Here is a 20,770-nt window from a genome sequence, read left to right as displayed (position 1 = left end):
AGTATGTTCTATATATACAAATACTGAAGTATTCTCAACAATACATACCTGCAAACATGTTCATGGATGAAGAAGCCATGGACGAATCTACACACAACCTTCACCTCTCTGCAAAACTCAATGCTCTCCAAGTTATAGGTAATTGGAACAATAAGAGCGTAATCTTTGTGAGAGCAGGGGCATGTGGTTTTATACTACAAGACCTGATTGCCCTATAACAATCCTACAAGGAATACAAGACTAAATCCTTGTACAAGTATGAGTTCTATTCTCGAGCCAACAATAGAGTTTCCATCCAAACCAAAGTTGAATTAACTCTTATAAACACATTAAGACTTCTTTATACCAATCTAAAATAACAAGGATTATTACTAAACTGCGTGAATCACACTCATAACATTCTCCCACTTGAGTATGATTCACTACAGTAAATAATCATCTCAGATTAATATAAGGGTGATCACACAAGTCTTATATCAATGTTCCTCAATATAAACACAACACTGCTTTCATGTATCAAAACAATGAATTCACAATCTTCTCTGCAATACAATTTGCAGAATCATCTTATAAATCACAAAGTTCAATTCATGTTCGCAGCAATGTGACACAGCTCATGACCAAACTAAAAGTTTACTCACACTCATATTGCCAAAATACAACAAAGTTCATACTTATTCTTTAACCAATATGAATAACTAAATATAATTCATCCAATAGCTTTATCAAAATTCGAAAATATTGACTTAAGAGCTTATATTGAATTATCAAAATGTTTTCTTTGAACAACTAATTACAGATTTATCTGGATGAAAACCTTATTCCACAGCTATCTTCAAGAAGTGTGATAGGCTCTCAATAATAACTTCAACTACTCCCACTTATCAAAAGCATCCAAATGAATTTAATGGCCGGCCTAAAAATAACTTCAACTTCTCCCACTTAAGCATGAGTAGAAAGTACTACACAGCCAATAAAGAAACCGGAGATCTGAGCCTTGGTTCCCGATTCCTCACCAATTGCATAATCTCAGTTTAATCATGTACACCTAAACCATTATGCAAACAGTCTACGTATCAAAAGACAGTCTCAATCCATTCGGAAAAACTTATCTCACATAAACCCAAAATCACTAGTTTCAACAATGGTCAAAATCAGAATAGCAAGCACAACATTTTTGCATTCAATTTTATCCAAACTAATTCAATATCCATCAAGCAAGATCAACTAAAATTTGATAATGTCTGAACATAAAAGCACAAGTCATCTCAATTACAACGAGATAATAAAGATCTCAACTTTTTAACAATATGATTTACATATAATAATTCTTTAACGAGATCGACATGTATCATAATTCAATCTAGTCCAGAAATAAATTGAAAAAAATACTAAATGGCGCTTCAAAATCTCAAACAATTCCATTCAATAGAAAACCCATACTTTGTCAAAATTACAAAATTAGTATCTTAGGAACTTTGAGATCGCATCAGATGTGAATTAAAGGATACATACCAATTAAACACCAAATTTTCATTAAAAGCAGCGGAAGCAAACGAGAAACGAAACTTCCAGACCAAATCTTGTGAATTATTATCAAGTGAGATGAGTTCCACTATCATAGCGAAATAGAATGCATTCTTGTTGACAAGGCTTCACCAAACAATTTATATCGTTCCATACAAGGTATAAATACAATAGCTTTCACATGTTTTCGGTTATACACTATGAATGATATAATATGCCAACCACAAATCATGTGCCCAAAATAATGCACAAGTCGCGTACTAGAAAAGATGCATACATACACATATATATATTTATTTATTTATAAGAAAATAATAATGACAATGAAATCACGACTATTCGAAAAGCTCAACTTTATAGCCGCAAAAATTCACTTGTGACAAACATAAAACATACCAGAATTTTAAGGGAACTTTCATGAAAAAGACTTGGACTAAGTTTATCTTAATAAAAAAACCATGATATAACTTTAATTAATAAAAAAAACTTAAATTTTAATGAAAAACTCTTAAATTTTAATAAAAAAGACAAAAATTTTAAATTTAATGAAAAAGACCTAATTTAATATTAAAAAAAACTGATGCGCGGAAGAGGAAAGAATTGGGAGAGGATGTGCAGATAGTCCTGACGAGCAGCCTTACGAGCTTATTGGTTTCTCCCCATTAGTCGACCCAAAAATAAAGAGAAGAAAGGACAAATGGAAGGAAGGGAGTCGGAATTAATTAGGAGCAGAGAGAAGGGAGTTGAAGATATTCATATCCCTCTCACTGGGGATGTCAACCTGCAATATGGGTTCATATTCTCGACTCTCTTTATCCTTTCCATTTAGCTAATTCTTATTAATATTTCTTTCGGTTAATCTGTCGTGGATTAGCTATTGTTTGTAAAAATAGTATTATATATATGCAAATGCCTAAACCCTACAATGGTATAAAAGCCGAAAGGGATGTTTTGTTTAATTGCCCTTTTTCTGAAGACTTGTATTATGCATAAAGCTATGTTGTTGTATTACTACCCTCGGCAAAGTATTTCGACTAGTCCACTTTGGGAAGTTGGTTGTTTTCCAAACGATTGTATACTGAACACGTAATTACCTATTTAGAGAAAATATATGCATGTGGTTTTCTCTACATGTGTATCAAAGTACATGCATATCTTCCTCACTCAATCTTTACAATCCAATCGGATTGGTTTTGAAGAAAACAAGCTATTTTATTTGCTACAATTAGTCCAACTAATTATTATCAAACCATAGTTAAATTATTGCTTTTAAACGTACTATTGGCTCTATGTTTTGATATAGAATTTGAAAGGGGTATGCATATGGTAATTGATTATGACTGTATTTAAATTATATTGGTTGGTAAGCTTAGTGCTGGTATAGAAGAAGTTAGATGCAGCCATAAAATGTACGAGAAATTACTATGCGATTCGATTCTTGAGTTGTGCTTTGCCATATCCCGAAGGCGGGGTAAGTTAGATATACGGGTATTTGGTGATGTCACGTGTCGATCTTGGACGTATGTCGGGATTGGGGCATGACACGATGGACCAGCCGCTTTGACACCGCCGACACGCACGCGTGGACGTAGCTCTGGGATGATAAAGTCAACGTCAGTATCTTGCGGACGTGCTTCTTGCTCACCTGCTCATCCTCATGCAACATCACTTTGGCGATCGCAACCTCAAGGTCTAGTTTCTAGGTTTTTTCTTGGGCTCTTACTTTGGCTTTTGCACAATAGTGGACTCTAACTCTTTAGGAAAAGAAAAAAAAATCTTTAGTTTAACTAAGTAAAAATAACTAGTTTAAATGTTTTTAAGAATAAAAATAGAATAAAATTTTAGAAAGGAGCATTTTAGTAATCATATTGATTTTTATTCCGTTTCAGTTGATTTAGTAAACAACTTCTATGAATTCAGTTTCATTCCTATTCCGATTCCTGAACATTTAAGTAAACAGTTTCAACAAGAATTCGATTATGATTCCTCCTCAATTCAATTCCTCATCAATCCAATTCCTCATATTTTAAGGAAGAAAGAGGGGATGAACGGAACACAATTGGGAATGGAAGGAGGTTTCTAGAATGAGAAAATAGACAGAAGTAATAATAAAATATTACTAAATATTTATTAAATAATGTAAAATATTAATAAATATGAATTAAATAATATAATATTAGAATTTGTTATTAGTCCTAATACTACACAACAAAAGCACCTTTAAAATCTCCTATATAAAGAGCTACTGCAACAAAAGCACCTTTAAAATCTACAACAAAAGCACCTTTAAAATCTCCTATATAAAGGACTACCACAACAAAAGCACCTATAAAATCTACAACAAAAGCACCTTTAAAATCTCCTATATAAAGGACTACCACAACAAAAACACCTATAAAATCTACAACAAAAGCAGCTTTAAAATTTCCTATATAAAGGGCTACCACAACAAAAACACCTAAAGGGCTACCACAACAAAAACAACTTTAAAATCTACAACAAAAGCAGCTTTAAAATTTCCTATATAAAGGGCTACCACAACAAAAACACCTTTAAAATCTACAACAAAAGCAGCTTTAAAATCCCCTATATAAAGGGCTACCACAACTAAGGCACCTTTAAAATCCCCTATATAAAGGGCAACCAACTTCAAACGTTTCTCTCACTCTCATACGTCTCTTGATTTCTCTTCATTCTCCGCTTTTAAATTTAGTTTGTTTCTTAGTCTTGATACTACACAACAAAAGCACCCTTAAAATCCCCTATATAAGGGGCTACCAACTTCAAACGTTTCTCTCACTCTCATACGTCTCTTGATTTCTCTTCATTCTCCGCTTATCTGTTTTGTGCTTTTAAATTTTCGACCACCTTTTTTGTTCTAAAGTAGCATTTCCAACCCTAAATTTCTGGTCTACTTTTTCTTAGCGTTTCGTAGTACGTAATTTTTTCTGCGATGAACAAAGTTCAACAGCATAGTCGTTTTGCATTCTTTTGCCTCCTCTCCATACTCCCCACCTTAGTTTTCGGAGAGTGCACCTGTGAAAAAGGAGAAGGGGATGGGGACCGGAACAAAACTGAAGCTCTAAGGTACAAAATTGGGGCGATTGCATCCATCCTAGTCGCCGGTGCTCTTGGTGTTGGTATCCCAATTCTTGGGAAGACCATTCCTGATTTACATCCTGATAGGAACATATTCTTCATCATCAAGGCCTTTGCAGCCGGGGTCATATTGGCCACTGGGTTCATCCACGTGCTCCCCGGATGATTTTGAGAGCTTGACGGACCCGGCTCTTAAGGAGGACCCGTGGGGGAAGTTTCCCTTCACTGGGTTTGTGGCCATGATGGCTCCCATTGGGACTTTGATGGTGGATTCTTATGCCACCTCTTATTACAGTAGGTCTCTCTTCAAGAACAATATTGATGGAGACGAAGAGAAGGCCCAAGAGCATAAGGGTCACGTGCATGTTCATACTCATGCAACTCACAACCATGCTCATGGCGCAGTTGACACTTTACCCTCAACAGAACTTCTTAGGCACATAGTGATTTCACAGGTAATTTTCTTTTTTATTTTATTATTATTATTTTTTTTTTGTGATTAGTGGTGATTTTTTTTTTAATTAGTCATTTAATTTTGATTTTTGTGGCAGGTTTTGGAGTTTGGGGATTGTTGTGCATTCTGTGATTATAGGAAATTCACCACTAATCACAAAAAGATAAAAAAAAAAATAAATAAATATTCAAAAAGAAAATTACCTGTGAAATCACTTTGTGCCTAAGAAGTTCTGTTGAGGGTAAAGTGTCAACTGCGCCATGAGCATGGGCGTGAGTTGCATGAGTATGAACATGCACGTGACCCTCATGCTCTTGGGTCTTCTCTTTGTCTCCATCAATATTGTTCTTGAAGTGAGACCTCCTGTAATAAGAAGTGGCATAAGAATCCACCATCAAAGTCCCAATGGCAGCCATCATGCATGTCCACAACCCCAGTGAAGGGAAATTTCCCCCACGGGTTCTCCTTAAGAGCCGGGTCCGTCAAGCTCTCAAAAGCATCCGGGAGCACGTGGATGAACCCAGTGGCCAATATGACCCCGGCTGCAAAGGCCTTGATGATGAAGAATATGTTCCTATCGGGATGTAAAGCAAGAATGGTCTTCCCAAGAATTGGGATACCAACAACGAGTGCACCGGCGACTAGGATGGATGCAATCGCCCCAATTTTGTACTTTAGAGCTTTGGTTTTGTTCCAGTCCCAATCCCCTTCTCCTTTTTCACAGATGCACTATCCGAAAACTAAGGTGGGGAGTACGAAGAGGGGGCAAAAGAATGCAAAACAACTATGCTGTTGAAGTTTGCTCATTGCAGAAAAAATTATGTACTACGAAATGCTAAGAAAAAGTAGACTAGAAATTCAGGGTTGGAAACACTACCTTATAACAAAAAAAGTGGTCGAAAGTTTAAAAGCACAAAACAAATGAGCGGAGAATGAAGAGAAATCAAGAGAGGTATGAGAGTCAGAAACGTTTGAAGTTGGTAGCTCTTTATATAGGAGATTTTAAGAGTGTTTGTTGTGTAGTATCAAGATTAAGAAACAGACTAATAACAAATTCTAATATTATATTATTTAATTCATATTTATTAATATTTCACATTATTTAATAAATATTTAGTAATATTTTATTATTACTTTTGTCTATTTTCTCATTCTAGAAACCTCCTTCCATTTCCAATTGTGTTCTGTTCATCCCCTCTTTCTTCCTTAAAATATGAGGAATTGGATTGATGAGGAATTGAATTGAGAAGGAATTAAATTGAGGAGGAATCATAATCGAATTCTTGTTAAAACTGGATGCTGATTAGCGTCATCAAAAATTGGGAAATACTAATGGAATCATAATCAAATAGTCTGGTTATGCAATGGAAGTTACAACTTGTCTATTGTATGAAAAATACTTTCTTTTTTTTTTTGATCTCTTCATACAAGATTTTTTTGATCCCTTCTTGCTTATTCTTTTCCTGAACTTTTGTGTTCTCAATCTCCAAATTTGCATCGAATTATTAATTCAAACAGTGGTTATTTCGGGTAACAGAACTTCTTTGCAACTCAATGCAAGATTGGTTATTTGCTATACAGTCAACCTCTAATCGGAACCGTTAATCTAGCCGATCCCTCTACCATGCATATATGCATCAATGTCAACATCCACCAGTTCTTTTCCAATTTCTACTTTGAAATTATGATAGGTGGAAAATGCAAAGCAAGTTCCTTTTACTACGGAAAAAATTGATCCCCTCATTTTCCCATGTGAAGGAAAAGTCAGCAGAAATCTTCAAGGAGCGATTGAAAATCTACGAAGGAAAATCCAACTGGTAAAAAACTGAAAAATAAATAAAATATTTTAAATACTCTTAAAGAGGAAATGACATGGAGGATTGAGATGGTCATTTTTGGCTAAACTCATATTTCCACTTTCAAAACTCCAAAAGTACGATAATAAGTGCCGACTCATAATACACCTTTGCTTTTGAGAATCTCAGTTTTTTTAAGGGGTCTGGAAGTGCTTTTATTGATCATGTGTTTGTTTTGTTGAAGGGTTCTGAGAAGTGCTTTTATTGGAGTGTATGTTTGTCTTGTTGAAGGGTTCTGAGAAGTGCTTATGGGTTGTCAGATCTTATGGTCCGTTTGGATGTGCTTTCTTCATGCAGACTATACATGCAATATATCTAGGGTGTCAAACTAAATATATGCATGCAATATATCTTGTTGAAGGGTTCTAAGAAGTTTAATATTATTTTTTTAGTTTAATATTATTTTCTATTGTAGTAAGTTTAATATTAAACTTACTACAATAGAAAATAATAACAACAAACAAACTCAAAGCTAATTGAAGAAAAATTAAACTTTCCCCAGCTCAAATGTGGGGTATCATACTCATGTTAGGATGTCATACTCCATATATACTAAAACTGAGTTAAGCAGCTCCACTGCTACTAAGCACTGTGAATTGGCAAAAATACCCTTACCTTATTGTGCACTTCACTTCTTAGCCCACGGCCACCACCATTTCATCTAAATTCAACATGCGTGAATCTTCCCGCACCCCTGGACTCACCACCCTACTCCGCGAAGTTTCCAAAACCCGCTTAACTAAAGGTATGCGAATTTGGTTTTCTGATTATGTTGAAGTTGAATTAATATGTTTGATTTCCAGACCACTGCTACCACCAAATCCCTCAGTTCTCTTTCAACTACTTCTCAAAACTTTCATATCGGTATATCAACTCAACTCCCAATCTTTTTCAAACCCAAAGATTGATTATTTTCCTCTTTTTCTCTGTTTTTATCTTCAATTATAAGAAAAATAAAAAATAAAATCTTTGCTAAAAAAGTTTAAATTTTTCTCGGTTCCCTGAGATTTTCTCTCTGGGTTTTGGTCCTCAGGTTATGAATTTAAAAGGTTTTGGTTTTGAAAGGAGATGGAGATCCGTGACGATGAGCAGAGTTTGTAGCTTTGTGAATGATCCCGTTGGAGCGTTTATTTTCAACTCCGATGATTTATAGGGTTTTTGGTGCGTGAAGTTTTGGAGATTTGGTTTAGGATTCTGGGTAAGCAACTGCCACCTCTGTTCAACTTAAATTTAGTTTTCTTTTTTCTTTTTCTTTTTTTCCCTCAAGTTTGTTTCATGGAATGAATGTTTGATGCTTTGCTAAATGGTTGTTAAGAAAAGCTAGAACTTTAATAGTAACTGGAATAGTTTTGAATTTTTTTTATATTTTATTTTCAAGCCTTGAGAAGTAAAGACTGTTTTATAATTAAAAGTGTGAGTTGATGATTACATGAGCCCCTTATCATGAAGAATTTAAATAATGTGATGTCTCATGACATGATTATGTGAATGTTTATTAATTTAGTTGTGAACCAAATAATGCAATCATGTCTCATGATTATGTGAATATTTATAAAATTAATTGTGAACCAGAACCTGGATATAGGTTTCAAGTTTTTCTGTACTTTGGAATTTTTTTTTTCACAATTCAACCACAGAGAAGTATAAGAGGTCTAACAAAATAAATCAGACGACACAATATCATACTTCTGGCTCTCCCCAGAGCAGAGCGCGGGCATTTTTACTAGTTCAATACTAATTGACTGAATAGTAAAAGAGAGTAAATTGGGATTGTATATGGTTTACTGGTTGCATAATGTGCTTGTAAGGAAGGGTGGTGTATAATGTGCACTCGAGTAGGAACGACAGAGAGATGGCAACAATCTTCTAGTTCAAATTCCCCTCCACCGATACGTTTGTATTAAAAATAAAATAAAATCTTTGAATCCCTAATCTGAATCCCCCAATTCCTAAATTAGGGACTTATACAAAATCAGAAATTCGACATCACTTGAACCAGACATAAATCAGAAACCCCTAAATCTTAAATCTTTAAATCAGAATCTAGAAACAAAGCCAGAAATTAATAAATTGCGAAAAAAGTAAAAATAAAGAAAGACTTACAGAGGCGGCACTATCCCCGAAGAGAAGTTTCTCGTTTCCGAAAACAGAGAATCATTTTTCGGTCGCCCGTTTCCGGAAACAGGTTATTGAATTGGCACCGACCGCAGCTTCTCAAAGGAATTGTCTGGCGAATGATCACTTCCGGTTCGGCAGGTGTTTGGCGGTGCCGAGATTAGAGTACGGTGGTGGACAGCCGCGACAGAGGACATCTGATGGGGTGAGACCTCATCGTCTCCGATATGCTCAAATGGAAAGTTCGGATCATGCGCGGGCGACGGGGGTAGACAATGAGAGAGAGAGAGACGCAAATGCTTATCCCATTTCGTTTTTAGAATTGAATAACTTACTAAATTCAGTTTTAATTTTCAAATGAAAAAAGAGAGGTGATACTAATTTTCAAACTTGGTAAAATTTAGGATAAAAAAACTTGTTTGGGAATCCTTTTAAAAAGACTTCGAGTGTTTTTCGGAATGCTTTTAAGACGACTTCAACCGTTTTTGACGAAAATGATTTTAGAATCACTTCTTGTGAGCCTTTTCAATTATTTTAAAAATATTTTCAAATGAATTCTTAATTATATGGTATAAGTCTGCTGTTATTTGACACTAAACATGAATTTAGAGGTCGAAATAGAAGGAAAATATACGAGGACAAATGAATAAATAGAAAAGGACAAATTACAGTTTACATTCTGAAAGTTGGATGCAATTACAATTTCATACACCATCTTTAAAACATTTCAATTTTATATATGTACTTGTTATTTCATTTCAATGTCATACATTGTTACATTTTATGTCAACTTGACTGTTAAATGATTGCCGATGTGAGTCTAAATTTATGTCATACGAATAAAAAAGTAGTAAATAGTATATGGTATCATGTAAAATTTAGTACAAACCTTCGACAAAAATCTAATAAAAAAGTAGTACAACAATTTATGCCACATTCCTCCTCATGCTCAATTCAATTCATCCAATTCTGATTACGAAATAGTAAAACAAGCCATAAGTGATCTTAACCAGTTTCATAATCATTTTTATGCAAACTTGAGCAAAAATCAAAGGAATTGAGGAATGATAGTCACATAGATATAGAAGAAATGTAACAAGAATTCGGCTAGAAAAGGACACAACTAAAGGCATACACAGCAAGCTTGATTCAAACCACGTGAGAAACAATTTAATGGAAGTAGAAGATTTTGATTCAGAAATAGTAAAACTGGCAATGGCATTGATAGTAGTAGAAGAACCACTATCAACATCAGAATCCAACTTTTATCTACAATTTGAAAGGACTTGCAACTCCGATAAAAGCACTTAATAACAGAGAATGATAAAGAAGTGAGCTGATTAACTAGAATACATGATAGGTATGCCAGCCCTAAGTTCCAAGTAAAAAGAGCATCACCGAGAAACTTCATTCAAACACCCACTGGTTCTCACGACGAACTTCCTCCTCTTCCTCCTGGGTGAAGTCGTTCTTGATGTTGAAGGTCTGTCTGCAACCGTCTGGCATGTCATGGCTTTCTTCATGCAGACTATACATGCAATATTATACCGGACGGTAAGAATCTTGATCAACTCAGCAACTGATTAATTATGTAGATTTATCCTCGTATTCTATTACTATTTTTTACGCCATTTCATTTTAATTTAATCTAAATTATGTGTTCCGAATTAAGGTATAGAGGAGAACACATCTGCTTAACCAATTTTAATTGTGTCTATGCCTGTCATTGTTAACGTTGAAAAAATATAAATTTTGTCGGATATAACAATATCAAATTTAGAGAGATCAAAGATAGCAAATACATAATTGATGACCCCCTTTTATTGTATTTAGTTTGAGATTCATGGTCATCTCAGTTTCTCCTTTACATCGTCATATCTTTTGTAGAACCCTTCATCCCTCTCTTTACATCGCAATGTTTCTGACTCAGGATTACAACTCTTTCATGTTTTATTTTTTACTCTGTTCGATTAAACCCGAGTTGTTTGTTTTGATTCAATAATAATATATACTATGTTCATGGTGTCCCATTGACACATGTAACTACCAGCTGCCACTTTTATATGAATCTCAATTTCTGTTAACAATACAATAATATTGATGTATCATCAAGCTGTGGTTTAAAACTAATCGAACCGACATTAGATATATCTACAAAACAAAGACAAAAAGTAGACAACCGAAATCAATCGTGTAGATGCACCAATTTCCCTCCACCCTAACAACTAACTATATAATCTACTAACACTATCGCTATACTAAAAAAAAAAATATTAAACTTGCTACAATAGAAAATAATAATAACAAACAAACTCAAAGCTAATTGAAGAAAAGTTTAACTTTCTCCAGTTGAGCTCTATTGTATGTACTAAAACTGAGTTAAGCAGCTTCACCGCTCCTAAGCACTGTGAATTGTCAAAAATACCCTTACTTTATTGTGCACTTCGCTTCTCATTTTCCTCACTTGCACAGTTAAATGACGAAGAAGGCCATGGATACGTGTTGCTTCTCTAGGTCTGTGAGCTTTTCCACCACTTCACCCAGAACCGCCACCACCATTTCATCCAAATTCAACATGAGTGAATCTTCCCGCACCCCTGGACTCACCACCCTACTCCGCGAAGCTTCCAAAACCCGCTTAACTAAAGGTATGCGAATTTGGTTTTCTGATTATGTTGGAGCTGAATTAATATGTTTGATTTCCAAACCACTGCTACCACCAAATCCCTCAGTTCTCTTTCAACTGCTTCTCAAAACTTTCATATCGGTATATCAACTCAACTCCTAATCTTTTTCAAAACCAAAGATTGATTATGTTCCTCTTTTTCTCTGTTTTTATCTTCCATTAAAAAAAAAAAAAAAAAAAAGAATCTTTGCTAAAAAAGTTAAAAATTTTCTCGGTTCCCTGAGATTTTCTCTCTGGGTTTCGGTCCTCAGGTTACGAATTTAAAAGGTTTTGGTTTTGGAAGGAGAAGGAGATCCGTGACGATGAGCAGAGTTCGTAGCTTTGTGAATGATCTCAGTGGAGCGTTTATTTTCAACTCCGATGAGTTCTAGGGTTTTTGGTGCGTGAAGTTTTGGAGATTTGGTTTAGGCTTCTGGGTAAGCAACTGTCACCTCTTTTCAACATAAACTTAGTTTTCTTTTTTCTTTTTCTTTACTTTTTCCCTCAAGTTTGTTTTCATGGAATGAATGTTTGATCCTTTGCTAAATAGCTGTTAAGAAAAGTTAGAACTTTAATAGTAACTTTAATAGTTTTGAATTTTTTTATATTTTATTTTCAAGGCTTGAGAAGTAAAGACTGTTTCATAATAAAAAGTGTGAGTTGATGATTACATGAGCCCCTTATCATGAAGAATTTAAATAATGTGATGTCTCATGACTATGTGAATGTTTATTAATGTAGTTGTGAACCAAATAATGCAATCATGTCTCATGATTATGTGAATATTTATAAATTTAATTGTGAACCGGAACCTGGATATCGGTTTCAAGTTTTTCTGTACTTTGGAATTTTTTATTTTTTTCACAATTCAACCACAGAGAAGTATAAGAGGTCTACTCCTAGCACAACCACTAAACACTATATTTCAGTGACATTTATCCTATTTTTTATTTCACATATGTATTGTTGAGGGCAATTAGATGATATTATGCGCCTGTTGGAAATTATATTATGATAATGTTGAATTGGGTAGTCCTGAATTCAGTTTTTGTGCAAATTATGTACTTATGGTAATTGATGTTTGCATCTATTTCATTGTCGTATTAATCCTAAAATGCATTTTGTAGGGAACCAAAAAGAGGAATATAATGTGTAAATATGCTTGGTTATTCAAATACAATTTTTTTTACTTGATTGCCCGAACATGACTTACAATTACAATTAACCAAATGTTGATTGGGCATTTTATCCAGTTCAGTTAGAATTAACTCCATAACTTTGCTGAACTTGCAGGAAATGGAATTCATATACGACATGCCGGAGTAGATGGAGAAATTCTACCGTGAGCGGTCGAATCTACGAAAAGTAATTAAGAGCTGTGTAGACATGCAAATGGTAATGCAGCATTCCATGAAGCAGGAAGTTCATTCATGTTCGAACTCTCATTCATGTTTTATGTTTCTTCATCAGATGTTTATGTGTCAATTCTAGAGTCTAAACTCTACACACGATGGCATCTCAATACAGTAGGCTTGGGTATTAAATATAATTGTGAGAAAACGTCATATTGGAAGAGTTCATTGTGATTATAACTTCTTTCGTTTAATATAAAGTTATAAATCTATAGCCTTCAAATTCTGAAATAAGTGGAAAATGAATTTAAGGGTGGCAGTTCAGTACATATGGTACATATTATAGAATCCGGATCCTTGCAGATCCTCTTTGTAAGGATCCCAGGGATTTGTGAATCATATCCGTTCATTATACATCGTGCGGTTAGAAATCATTTTAAATATTTTTATTTAAAATTAAATACAAATAGTACCTGACTTGACCACACGATGTATGATGAACGGACACGATTTACGGATTCTCAGGATCCTCACCAAAAGGATCCGGAGAGGATCTTGTTGGCATATTATATGCATTGTTTATATTGCTGAATCAACATTACTGCAGAAGTGAAACCATAGTATGGTCACATCTTTCTAACTTATGTCATTGTTCTGTAGCTTTCTTCCTTGCCTTGGGATTTAGGACTTGACATCCGTGAAGCTCATGTCTTCTCGACGACCGATGGCTACTGTTTGGATGTATTTGTGGTGGATGGATGGCCTGTTGAGGTAGTTTTCTTTTTACGATATAACATATTTATTGTCATTCACTATGTCTTTTCTACTGTCAAAGTTTTGTATCTTGAAATTTTGCGTGTTATTATATTATCAAATGAGTAATGTCCTATACAAGAAACGTTGGATGACCCTTCTTAAAATATATGCTGCTACTATATGCTTATTTTTGTTGGCTGTCGATTTTGCTTTACTGCAAGTTGTTTATGTGCTTTCTTTTTGTATGCATGGATGAACGCGTTTTAGTCAGTGTTTATCTTTGATCTATCATATAGATTGCTGCTGTAATTACATGAGTTTTATGCTCATTTTTAACAATTAGGCATCGAAGTTGATCTCTCACTTGGAGTTCACATTTTTTGCACATCATGCGAAAAGGAAATAGAAATAAGAAAATAAGTCAGAAGATACAGCATCATACTTCTGGCACTCCCCACAGCAGAGCGCAGGCTTTTTTGCTAGTTCAAAACTAATTGACTGAATAGTAAAAGATAGTAAATTGGGATTGTATATGGTTTACTGGTTGCATAATGTTCTTGTAAGGAAGGGTGGTGTATAATGTGCACTCGAGTAGGAACGACAGAGAGATGGCAACAATGTTCTTAGATCCTACATTTTACATGTTTTTCAAACGTTGTGGAATAACTGGGCTTTCTGCTGTTTGGTTTTGAATATTTATTATCGGTTTGTTGCAGTGAGTTCTCCATGCATTTCAATGCTTCTCGTATTAAAGTTCTTCAGGCTCATGATGTTGTGGTTAACTCCATGAAGGAGGTAGCATCCGAGAAGCTTCTGAATGTGAGCCAAGTAAAATGATAATTAGTTGTCCTATGAGAAAAGCAAAATGATAATTACGGGCAATTTGTGATTAAAAAGTAGTATTAAGGACAAAGAATTGCGTGGCTCAACATGTGATGCTCGTCTATTTCCTATCAAGTTAACAATTTGATGCAGATGCAAGGCTTTGGATGCAGATGCAGGGCTTTTGATTAGAAAATTTGTATTATGGACTAAGAATTTAGATGCAGATGTAGATGCAGAGCTTTGGAGTTTGAGTGTTGTTTTTGGTAAATTGTTAATAAATAATTCGAAAGCTTGGAGCCATATACCCTTTGGTTGAGGGGTTGCCATATACAAACAAGAATATGCTAGAGTCTGAACCTTTTCTGAAGGTTGATAAGTTCAATAAGAAGGATGACACTCAAGTATCTAATCATGATGCTGGAAAGCTCGTGATGTCTAGCAATTTGATGCCTCGGCGCTTGAATGGATCATATGTGGGAAAGAATAACCTCAAGGAACCTGGGTGGAAGCTGGAATTTGTGAGGACATTGTTGATTGACAACTATGACAGCTACTTTCAATATATACCAGGAGCTGTCTGTCATTAATGTTTGTTTTTGTTTTTGTTCAGTTGTTTGGTTTGGCTCAAATGGTACACTTTTGATGGAGGAGGCCGAGCGGATCACTAGCAGGGAGCATAGATCGAAAAAGGTTGCTATTATTTCGGGAGAAGGAACTCGTCGTTACTATAAGAAATTAGGCTACGAGCTTGAACGGCCTTACATGATGAAACATCTTGTATGAAGAGATCACAAAACCAAAAAAAAAAAAAAAAAAAAAAAAAAGTAGTTTTCATACAATTTTGTAACATTATCTAAACAAGTTGTAACTTCCATTGCATGACCAGACTACTTGTTTTGAGAATTCAATACACAGTTATATTGTTATATTCATCAGTTCTTTTGTTATGTTCATGAGTTCCTTTCTAACTTTGTTCTATATTTTTTATTGAGTCTCACTCATCCCATAATATTAGTTTTGTTAATATCTTAATGGAAAAAGAATTAAAATGGAACTTCCATTTTTTTGGTAAAAAAAATGGAACTATTTTCATTATCTTGTTTCTTAGTCCGACATTACACCAAACGCTTTACTAAGTTAGTCCAGTTTAGTCTAGTCTAAGCCAGTCCAGCTTAGTCCTGAAGTTAGTCCAGTTCGAGATAGTCCGGTACAACAAACGCACCCTAATGGGACTCGCCCAGACTAAATTGGACTAAACACTCGGCTAAAGGGGCTTAGCGAGACCCCCCGAAATCGGGTGGATAACTAAGACCTTAGCTTCCCTCTCCCGTTTCGCACATCCATCTACTTTGTCCTCACTTCCCAGAACCATCTTCAAGACCAGATCCAGAAAAACCGAAACAAAATAGAAGAAAAATCTGCAAACATTCTATTTTGAATACCACATCCAATACCCAAAATCTTAGAAAACCTAAAAAAAAGAAATTTGAAAGTGAGATGAGCTTGAAATTTTCAATCACACAACACCGAGAAAACCAGAAACCCAAAAAATTTGCAATGAGGTGAGCTTGAAATTTTCAATCACAGCACCAAAAACTGAGAAAACGCAAACCAGATCCAAGCCCTATCTTCTACCTTCGGGCCAATAACACATGCAACCCAATCCCAACTCCTAAATTTTCAATCTCTTTCTTGCTTTGTGGTTTTATTGTGAAGATTTGCAGTCGATTCTTGTTAGAATCTGAACTATTTGATGGTGTATTTGCAGCAATTTAGTACAAAGAGGAAGAAGATTTAAAGAGAGAGAGATAGTACTTGAAATTTTTCAAAGAGAGCTAGAATGCTCTTTTGCCCATTTTTCATTTCATCACACCAGCACTTACATAACCGTTCGAGAGGGAGGGAATCTAGGAGAGCCTATAACCTCATCCAACCATTCATTACAAGACCCTATGAGATCTTAACACTCACTCACATTTGAGCCTACTACAAATTGATCTAATCTCAACCCTTGATTCATTAACAACTCTAATTACTCAAACTAACAGCTTACTACAAATAATGAAATGACAGTTTAGACCGTGACTAAAATCATGTAGCACAAATCTCAGCCATATGGCTTGAATAGTAGCTTCAGAGACACTCATATACTCGGCTTCTGCAGTTGAGAGTGCAACACTTTGTTGCTTCACAAAGGTCCAAGAGAATGCACCACTGCTAAAGCTAAAATCATAACATGATGTGGACTTCATGCCATCTTCGTCTCCACTCCAGTCATTGCCATAGAAACGTATGAGCAAGGCTGCATTTCCCTTTTCATACTTGATTCCATAATCCACAGTTCCTTGCACATATCTTAGGATCCTCTTAGCAGTGCCAAGATGTTTAATGGAAGGACAATGCATGTATCTTGCAAGTACACAAGCTGAGTACATGATATCAGGCCTTGTTGCAGTCAAATACAGAAGGCTGCCAACAATTCTTCTATACAATTCCTCATCTGCAGCATCACTCTCATCATCTTTTCTTAGTTTATCAGCGGGAGGTAGAGGAATTGAGACATATTTGCAATTCTTCAATCCAAACTTGTCAATCAAACTCAATGCATATTTCTTTTGATGAATGAGGCCTTGTTGCAGTCAAATACAGAAGGCTGCCAACAATTCTTCTATACAATTCCTCATCTGCAGCGTCACTCCCATAATCTTTTCTTAGTTTATCAGTGGGAGGTAGAGGAATTGAGACATATTTGCAATTCTTCAATCCAAACTTGTCAATCAAACTCAATGCATATTTCTTTTGATGAATGAATATGCTCCCTTCTTGTTGAATGACTCAAATTCCAAGAAAGTGATACAGCAGACCTAAGTCTGTCATCTCATACTTTTTCATCATATCACATTTGAATTCTTCAATCATCTGTGAATAAATTTCAATATAAACTATGTCATCCACATATATGGAGACAATCAGTGTTCCCTGTCCATCCTTATGCTTCACATATAAAGTGGCCTCACTTGGACTCTTTTCAAATCCACACTCTAGCAGGTATGTATCAATGTTGTTGTGCCAAGCTCTGGGAGCTTGTTTTAGACCATACAAGGCCTTTTTCAATTTGTACACCTTGTGTTCTTCCCTTTGACAAAATACCCATTTGGTTGAACTATATACACTTCTTCTTCAAGGATCCCATTCAGAAAAGCAGACATCATATCTGACTGGAACATTTTCCACCCCTTATGTGTAGCCAAAGCAATGAGAGTCCTTATAGTGTCCAATCTAGCCACAGGTACAAAAGTCTCATTAAAATCAATCCCAGGCTTTTGAGTGTACCCTTTGGCAACTAATCTTACCTTGTGTTTTTGTATAGTGCCGTCCAGATTCAGCTTGGTTTTGAAAATCCACTTTACTCCAACAATTGGTTTGTTACTTGGCCTATCAACCAATTTCCAAGTACCATTCTTCTCAATCATAGTGATCTCATCATTCATTGCTTTCTTCCAAGCTTCATCTTGAGATGCTTAATTGTAGTTCTCAGGATCAATGACATTGAGTCTACACTGAGCAAACACTTCATTCAAGTTTCTCTACTTCTCTGGTGTATTTTCATAAGTTTCTATGAGTTGGATTTCACTCTCCACATTCACAGCATTAGAAACATTACTATGTACATCAGTAATACACTCTTCACCTGTGGTTAAATCATTCGACTTAGAAGAACCAATATTAGATTCCTCACATACACCATTTTCAATCTCTGTTATGCTTACACCTTTATTACCTTCTGAATAGGGCAAATGGATGCGCACTATCTCCATATTCTTAGTTTTAATATTAGTTTTGTTAATATCTTAATGGAAAAGGAATTAAAATGGAACTTTTTTTTTAATGGTAAAAAAAAATGGAACTATTTTCATTACCCAGTTTCTTAGTCCGACATTGCACCAAACGCTTCATTAAGTCAGTCCAGCTTAGTCCTGAAGCTAGTCCAGTCCGAGATAGTCCGGTACAACAAACGCACCCTAATGGGACTCGTCCAAACTAAATTAGACTAAACCTTTGGTTAAAGGGGCTTAGCAAGATCCCCTGAAATCGGGCGGACTGCTAAGACCTTAGCTTTCCCCTCCTGCTTTGTACATCCATCTACTTTGTCCTTACTTCCTAGAACCATCTTCAAGACCAGATTTGGCAAAACCAAAACAAAATAGAAGAAAAATCTGCAAACGTTCTATTTTCAAAACCACATCCAACCCCCAATATCTCAAAAAACCTAAAAAAAATATGAAAGTGAGATGAGCTCGAAAGTTTCAATCACAAAACATCGAGAAAACCAGAAACCCGAAAAATCTGCAGTGAGGTGAGCTTGAAATTTTCAATCACAGTACCAAAAACTTAGAAAACGCAAACTAGATCCAACCCCCATCTTCAACCTTCGGGCCAATCTCACATGCAACCCGCTCCCAACTCCTAAATTTTCAATCTCTTTCTTGCTTTGTGGTTTGATTATGAAGATTTGCAGTCGATTATTGTTAGAATTTGAACTATTTGATGGTGTATTTGCAACAATTTAGTATAGAGAGATGTGCTTAAATCATTCGACTTAGAAGAACCAATATTAGATTCTCACATACACCATTTTCAATCTCAGTTATGCTTACACCTTCATTAGCTTCTGAATAGGGCAGAAGGATGTGCACTATCTCCATATTCTCCCAATTTAGCACTGCATCTTCATAAAAAATGACACTTCTGGAAAAAATGATCTTGTTGCTTTTCAGATCATACACTCTATAGCCTTTCTCTCTTGTCCCATATCCAACAAACCCTTATATCCAGTTTCATACAGTTTTTGCCTCAACTAAGTTGGCATATGTGTGTAGCACATTGATCCAAAAATTCTCAAGTGCTTTACTCCTGGTTTTCTACCACAAAACTCTTCAAAATGAGTGTTGTTCTCTAGTGCCTTAGTAAGACACCTATTAAGCAAGTAGATAGTAGTGTGAACTGCTTCACCCCAAAACTTGAGTGGTAACTTCTTTTCATAGAGCATGGTTTTTGCCGTCTTTACAATGGTACGATTCTTCCTCTCAGCAATGCCATTTTATTGGGGAGAATAAGCAACAGTGAGTTGCTTTTCAATGCCAACATCTTCACAAAACTTCTCAAATTCTAAGGATGTATACTCTCATTCTCTGTCACTTCTGAGCTTCTTCAACTTGTGACTAGTTTGTAGCTCAACCATAACCTTGAACATTTTAAAAATTCTAAGTACCTCAGACTTATACTTCAAGAAATAGACCCAGCACATCCTTGACTTGTCATCGATGAAGGTAAGAAAGTATATACTACCACCAAGAGTCTCACTCATAGGTCCACACATATCTGTGTGTACAAGTTCTAGTGGAAATGTTGCCCTCCATCTCTGTTCTTTGTTGAAAGTCTCTCTGTGAGCCTTTCCAATGGCACACCCTTCACACACTTGATTGTGCTTTTGTAAGTGAGGCAGACCATACACCATGAACCTTTCTTGCAGCATTCTCAAACTGTCATAGTTCAGATGCCCAAATCTTCTGTGCCATTTCCATGTATTTCCTTTAATAGTTGCTCTAAGAGGGAAACATCTATTTCCTTTCATTTGCACAGTAGCAACATGGTCTTGCAGATCCCTGTCACCAAATATGCAAGCCATGAAATCACCAAATACTAACCAATACCCGTGTTCTGCCATTTGGCCTACACTGAGAAGGTTCTCATTTAAACCAGGTACAATCATGACTTCTGGTTTTTACCTGGTTCCTCTTAGTCTCCACCACCAGAGTCTCTTTCCCAATTGAATCAACCAAGTCTCATGTGCCCATTTTCACCTTACACCTTATACTCATGTCAATGTTGATAAGTAATGATTCATTACTAGTCATGTGGTTACTGCAACCACTGTCCAGATACCAAACACCATTTTTTTCTTGCACAAAGGCCTTATGGCAAGCATAGAACATCATTGCGTTGTCCTGAACATGATTCAAATAGTTGGCAGCATATGTTTTCTTAGGCTAATGACAATACTTCACTACATGTCCAAATCTGTTGCAATTATGGCATTTAGGTTTTCCTTTAAACCAAC

General features: G+C 35.6%; 1 long non-coding RNA gene and 2 pseudogenes across 1 annotated transcript; 1 reads left to right on the top strand and 2 right to left on the bottom strand.

The window, feature by feature from the left end:
* Positions 1–480: 480 nt before the first annotated feature.
* Positions 481–4,272, bottom strand: LOC125473170. Its single transcript, XR_007255049.1, has 2 exons — positions 4,144–4,272; positions 481–4,101 (listed from the first exon to the last, which is right to left on the bottom strand). It is a non-coding gene; the product is annotated as an uncharacterized LOC125473170 (long non-coding RNA).
* Positions 4,273–4,478: 206 nt separating this feature from the next.
* On the top strand, positions 4,479–15,596 carry LOC103967766 (annotated as a pseudogene).
* Positions 5,230–5,887, bottom strand: LOC103967820 (annotated as a pseudogene).
* Positions 15,597–20,770: the final 5,174 nt, after the last annotated feature.

The sequence above is a fragment of a genome, unplaced genomic scaffold (assembly GCF_019419815.1).
Source record: "Pyrus x bretschneideri cultivar Hongxiangsu unplaced genomic scaffold, Pyrus_bretschneideri_v1 Contig8, whole genome shotgun sequence".
Taxonomy (NCBI): domain Eukaryota; kingdom Viridiplantae; phylum Streptophyta; class Magnoliopsida; order Rosales; family Rosaceae; genus Pyrus; species Pyrus x bretschneideri.
This window is presented reverse-complemented; position numbering and strand designations above follow the sequence as displayed.